Source organism: Schistocerca americana, chromosome X (assembly GCF_021461395.2).
Source record: "Schistocerca americana isolate TAMUIC-IGC-003095 chromosome X, iqSchAmer2.1, whole genome shotgun sequence".
Classification (NCBI taxonomy): Eukaryota; Metazoa; Arthropoda; class Insecta; order Orthoptera; family Acrididae; genus Schistocerca; species Schistocerca americana.
In genome coordinates this window covers 452970744-452976660 of record NC_060130.1, presented here as the reverse complement: position 1 = coordinate 452976660, position 5917 = coordinate 452970744, and positions in this window count along the sequence as shown.

Below are 5917 nucleotides of genomic sequence, written 5' to 3'. Positions count from 1 at the left end.
TTTGATTAACTTCGAGTTAATCATACAATAGTCTTGGCTGAGTAGAGTGTGATTGCAATAATGTGTGACGTTAGTGTGCGAAAAGAAATGAAGCCCATTATCAGCTCTTCCATCCCTGTGCATATAATGTGCAATAATGTGATTGGTTAAGAATGATGCAGTGAACGTATTGCAGTATTGATTTAGTGAACACTGGACGGACAAGCTATTTTTCCGGCTATAACACCTACCTACAGCATAGAAAGCGGTCCACCGCGTTGCCAGTTCTGCCTCCTGGAGGTATGAAAAATCAACCCCAATCAACCCTAGATTTTGAAATTTAAGTGTTAAGAATACCGTCTAGTTTCCTGCTTTTATTTTCACAGCAAGCTAGACTTTTTCCCCGTAATTTGATGTTATTTGTATGGCCCATCACAAATATTGCGAGCAGAGTTTTTTTTTTTTTTTTTTTTTTTTTTTTTGCGGTGACTAGTACCGTGAACGAGTAGCTGTAGCCTACATGTCTCCAGAGAACCCAGGAAAGAAGTTATATGCCTGAAAGGCACAGGAAAAACAAGTAACAGCAGAACAAAATGCACCAGTTAGTACAAGAATTTCATAGATTACATAGGTTAATGCGCAAAGAAATAAAATGTGGATCATGAAGGCCAGGACTTCTGAATACCCATACGCAATGGACATTAAATGTGCTGTGCAAATTTGACACCAATCATTGCTGATAACGAAGAAACTTCACTAATCATAGTAACACCTGGAAAGATGTAACATGAAACCAGTAAAAAAATTCCATTCTTAACCGAAGCTGCTTGGATTCCAATAGCAAGATCAGGATAGTGTTAGGTAGTTACAATATTTTAGAGCTCCACTGCTGGGAAGGTTTGACCAACGAAAGTGAAATGTGTGTGGTGAGGATTATATGAGATTACATTATATATACTTTTCTTTCCATGAATACATAGTGAGGAAATACTCAAGCACGTAGAAAGAGTCATAAAGAGAAAACTTCTTGATACATATTTACAAAAAAGGAGATATGCTGATCGTAATTCCACATATAGTAAGTGAAATGTTGCTTGTGCATGGTGAATAAGTAAATAAGGTTAAACTTAGCTTCATTTTAGAGAAAAACTTGTTATAAATATGTAAATACATATACACTCGGGAGCATAACATAATTCTTAGGCTGTTTAGCCATGAATAATCAAACAGAAAGCTGTTTACAACACCTACCTACAGTTATCACATTAATGCCTTGAAGATCCGCAGATATAAATCAGCTGATTCTGTTAAGAAATGCGTCATTGAGGTAAAAGGAGTTAGCCACGAATAAACTCATTATGTTTCCCTTAAATGGAACTTTATTAGTTGCTAAGATTTTATGGCTGGTAACAACTTTTCGAAAATGTGTGTTCCTGAATAAAGGAAATCTTTCTGGGCCAGAGTAAGTACCTTTAAATCTTTATTTAGATTACTCTTACTTCTAGTACAAAGTTCATTTAACTATCACAAATTTCTCAGGGAAGCACATATCAGTCCTCAGTTAATGGAATAGGTCTCCACAAGATATTTTGGAGTTCACGCCACAGATTATTCTAATATTACGGTTTTGTGACCAGAAAACTATAGCTTGGCTTGATGAGTTAAGCAAAAAGATAATACTCTATGAAGTTATGGAATAAACGTAAGCGATTTATTCCAGATTTTTCTGTTTTTATGTCGAATGCATCTGACGGCACCCACACGGCGACGGAACATTTATTTAGGTACAGCAGCTACACTGGTGTATGCTCCTTCCACATAAATCTATTATCAGCTGTTAACTCAAGAATTCAACACTGCAATTCATTCTATTCATTTGTTTAATTATTTAAGAGAAACGCTTTGAGGTAATCGGTTATAAGTTCTCTACTGCATAGATTTTAGCTTTTCAAAGATTAATAACAAAAAAATTGACTTAGAACCATTCCTGACCTCTAAGAAAATATCATTAGCCACTCTGCCTAAAACTATACTTGACTGCATCTTAATCTAATGGCTGTATCACCTGCAGCAAAACAAATGGGCTATATGGTAATGTGTAGGACGCGCTTGTGTGAATAAAACTAAACTATTAGTACGATCATTTTGTTACGGCCTGAAATAATAAGCTATGCAGTAAAAGAAGATAATGTATGCCCCAGAAAACAAATTTGAAATGCTATGTGACCACAAATATTTAGATGAATAGTTACAGACACAAATACTTAGTCTAAGCATAACGGAAGTTAATTTTCAATAGCTACTGCTCAGACGGTAAATAATAAGTAACTATTCACCAAGAAGCCGTGCAAAAATTTAAGTGTCTTTGCTTCTGGCAAACAGCTCCAAGAAGCGCAGATGAGGATGCTCCCTCGGATTTGTTATCATTGCCTCTGAATTAAATCGATATTTTCCTGGACAGTTAAGATCAGAACACACGTCCGTAAAATAATTTGATCCCAATATTTGTGAGCCATCATGAAGTTTCTTAAAGTAAACGTAATAAGTAAAATTTGCAAATATCATGTGTTCCATAGTAGAAGGCACAAAATGGTGTTCGACTGATGAAGCATGGCTGACCCACCCAAATGTTACGTAAATAAAAATGCACAGAATCATACTGCACACAAAATTCTGTAACTGAAGAATTGACAATAAATGCAGAAAAGCTTTAATATATAATACAGGAGTGAAACATTAGAATTAGCAGTATTTACAAACGCTGCACATAGCAGTACCTCATGTCTCACAAGAATAAAAACAGCAGAAAATTACCGAAACTGCTTATGTCGATCCTTTATGTGAGTATAAAACAGGTCACGAGAGTGAAACACCGACAAGGACACATCATGTGTTCATAGGTACACTATCCTCCAGGTTCGACACCGTCCCCTACAAGACAAACTTCTCGCAGTAAGGAAAAGACATGCTTACACACACAACTTCCAACAAGATAATAACCTATTTAAAAGATGAGAGGTATGGAACTATGACACTACAGATTGAAAAGATAATAGAATATCTAACAATCTGCTACCGTTCAACAAAAACCTGTTCCGTTTTGTTACATGGTGGCATATCCTCACGAGGCTGTGTATGGAGTAATCGTAAGCCAACTGTGTGGAACTTTTGAATACACTTGTGGAATAACCCACACATTATCCTAGTAATAACAACAGCAGGTAACTGAAAAGATGATGAGGATCATGATAATGATTTATGGCGGAGGGCACTAAACAGCAAGGTCATCAGCGCCCTTGTATTAATGGTATACAGAAGAAAATCGTGAAAACCTATGGAAGAAGATCAATAAACTGCAAAACTACGTTTGATCTCACCACAGGAATCGTAAAGCAACCCCAAGAAGGTGAGCTTCAGAAAAGCCCGTAATAAAATCCCAGCGATACACAGCAGTATAACTAAATAAAATCATGGATAAAATACCTGTAAAGATGCTATTAAAAAAGGGACATATAACCGTGGCTGGATGGCAACTTAGAAATAATACGTGACCCAGCCACTCTGTGACACATTAAGATCTCACACCCAGTATTTTGGGAAGAATTCCGGACACCACACAAACAGCACTCGCCCCGTTATCAGTTAAAGCAGAGGGAAGATCCTGTGGGACACCCAGTTCAACCCTCAGGTCGTCATATAAAACACACTCAGTTAAAATATGTCGTACTGACAGCTGTGTCCCGCATCTTTGACATACTGGGGGCTCCTTCCGACGTAAGAGGAAGCCATGTGACAATGGGCATTGTCCCACTCTAAACCGAGTGAAGGCTATTTCTTCACACCGTCGCTAGCGGAAGGAGGTAATCCATGGTCGCACTGAAGTCTTAAGGGAACGCAGTTTATTGTTTCTCACTTGCAGACACTGAGACTCCCACCAACATATGGGCTCCCTGGTCAGAAATGAAGTGACAGCTCACAGAGGGACTGAACAGCGAGCAGGAGGAGGAAGGGAGCAAGCCTCCTTGGCGGCAGCAGCAGCGAGTTCGTTTTCCTGAATGCCTGTGTGCCCTGGAACCCAGCAAAAAATGATTTCCTTGTTCTACCTATGCAAGAGAAGGAGATAGTCCTGTACCTGTAGCACCGTCCGATCTGTTGGGTACATCTGTCCAACAGCGAGAAGGTCACTTTGAGAATCAGAGCAGATGACAATTTTTTGGTCACGACGCCGTCTCATCTGCTCCTTTTCTCTTAGGATAGCAAACAGTTCCGCGTAATAAACTGAAAAATGCACTGGAAGCCCTATCCTGCGGACAATATCGGGAAACACGACAGAACAACCGAAAAAATCTCCCTGCTTAGGATTGTCCGTGTAGACTGTAATCATTCAAGGCTCTCCCTTGCACCGATCCCAAATGGCCGTGTTGCTTGTGGCCGATGATCGGACCGCCGTTCCAGTGGCGGCTGAACAACGTAACTGGATGCTGGCGATGTAGGGACAGACAATGTCCTATATGCTTCGCGTACAACTAGAAGAAGACGTCGAATAGACAGCGGAGGCTCACCAGCCTCTGCACACAAACTAACAACAGGGTTTGTGCGTTAGGCCCCTGTTGACAGCCTAATACCCTCGTGGTGAATTGCATCCAGCGTTTTAAGGTATGAAGGCCTTGCTGAGCGATAAATCTGCCACCCATATTCAAGTCGGGGTCACACAAAGGCCTTATAAAGTTGGAGCAGACGTGCCCTGTTGGCTCCCCAGGACTTATGACTGACCTATTTAAGGATGTTTAAGGCTTTGAGACATCCGATATTCAATTCTTTTAGGAGTGGCAACCATGTTAACTTCTCACCAAAGGTAAGACCCAACTACTAGACCTTTTCCTTAAAAGTGTGAATGGTGTCCCCCAGTTTTAAAACAGACAAGTTAAACAGACGGTGGGAACGATTAAAATCAACACAAACTGTTTTCTCTAATGAGAATTTAAAGCCTGTGGTGCAAGATCATGACTCCAACCGCCTGACCGTCAGCTGCAATTGCTGAATAGCCGTGGCGAGGCTGGTGGATGCACAGAAGATGGGGAAGTCGTCCACAAACAAGGAAAATAGTACTGGACGTCGAACTGCGGGTGTAATACGGTTGATTTCAATGGCCAAAGCTGTGACACTTAAAACACTCTCTTGAGGGACATGATTCTCCTGCTTAAAACTGTCAGACAGGACATTTCCAAGTATCTGTCCAAGAGAAAGGACCGTATGAAGGTCGGAAGATGAACTCGTAATCCCCATTGATGGAGCCGCTATAAATATATTATGCCACCAGGTAGTATTGTAGGCCTTTTCCAAATCGAAGAAAACACCAATAAGGTGTTGCTTACGAAGGAAATCTTGTTGAACTGCAGCCTCGAGCAGGCTCAGGTTATTATCGAGCGTGGAGCGATACCTCCTGAACCCACATTGGGAGTGACAGAGAAGGGACCTGGTTTCAAGAACCCACACTAGGCGCCGATTGGCAGTCCGGAGCGGCCGAGCGGTTCTAGGCGCTACAGTCTGGAACCGCGCGACCGCTACGGTCGCAGGTTCGAGTCCTGCCTCGGGCATGGATGTATGTGATGTCCTTAGGTTAGTTAGGATTAAGTAGTTCTAAGTTCTAGTGGACTGATGACCTCAGATGTCAAGTCTCATAGTGCTCAGAGCCATTAGAACCATTTTAGGCGCCGATTGAAGATACGCTCCAGTGTCTCTCCTAAACAGCTTGTCAGGCTAATACTGCGATAACTAATGGGGTCTGTCTGATCCTTCCCTGGTGTTATAATTTGGTTGTTGTTGTTGTGGTCTTCAGTCCTGAGACTGGTTTGATGCAGCTCTCCATGCTACTCTATCCTGTGCAAGCTTCTTCATCTCGCAGTACCTACTCCAACCTACATCCTTCTGAATCTGA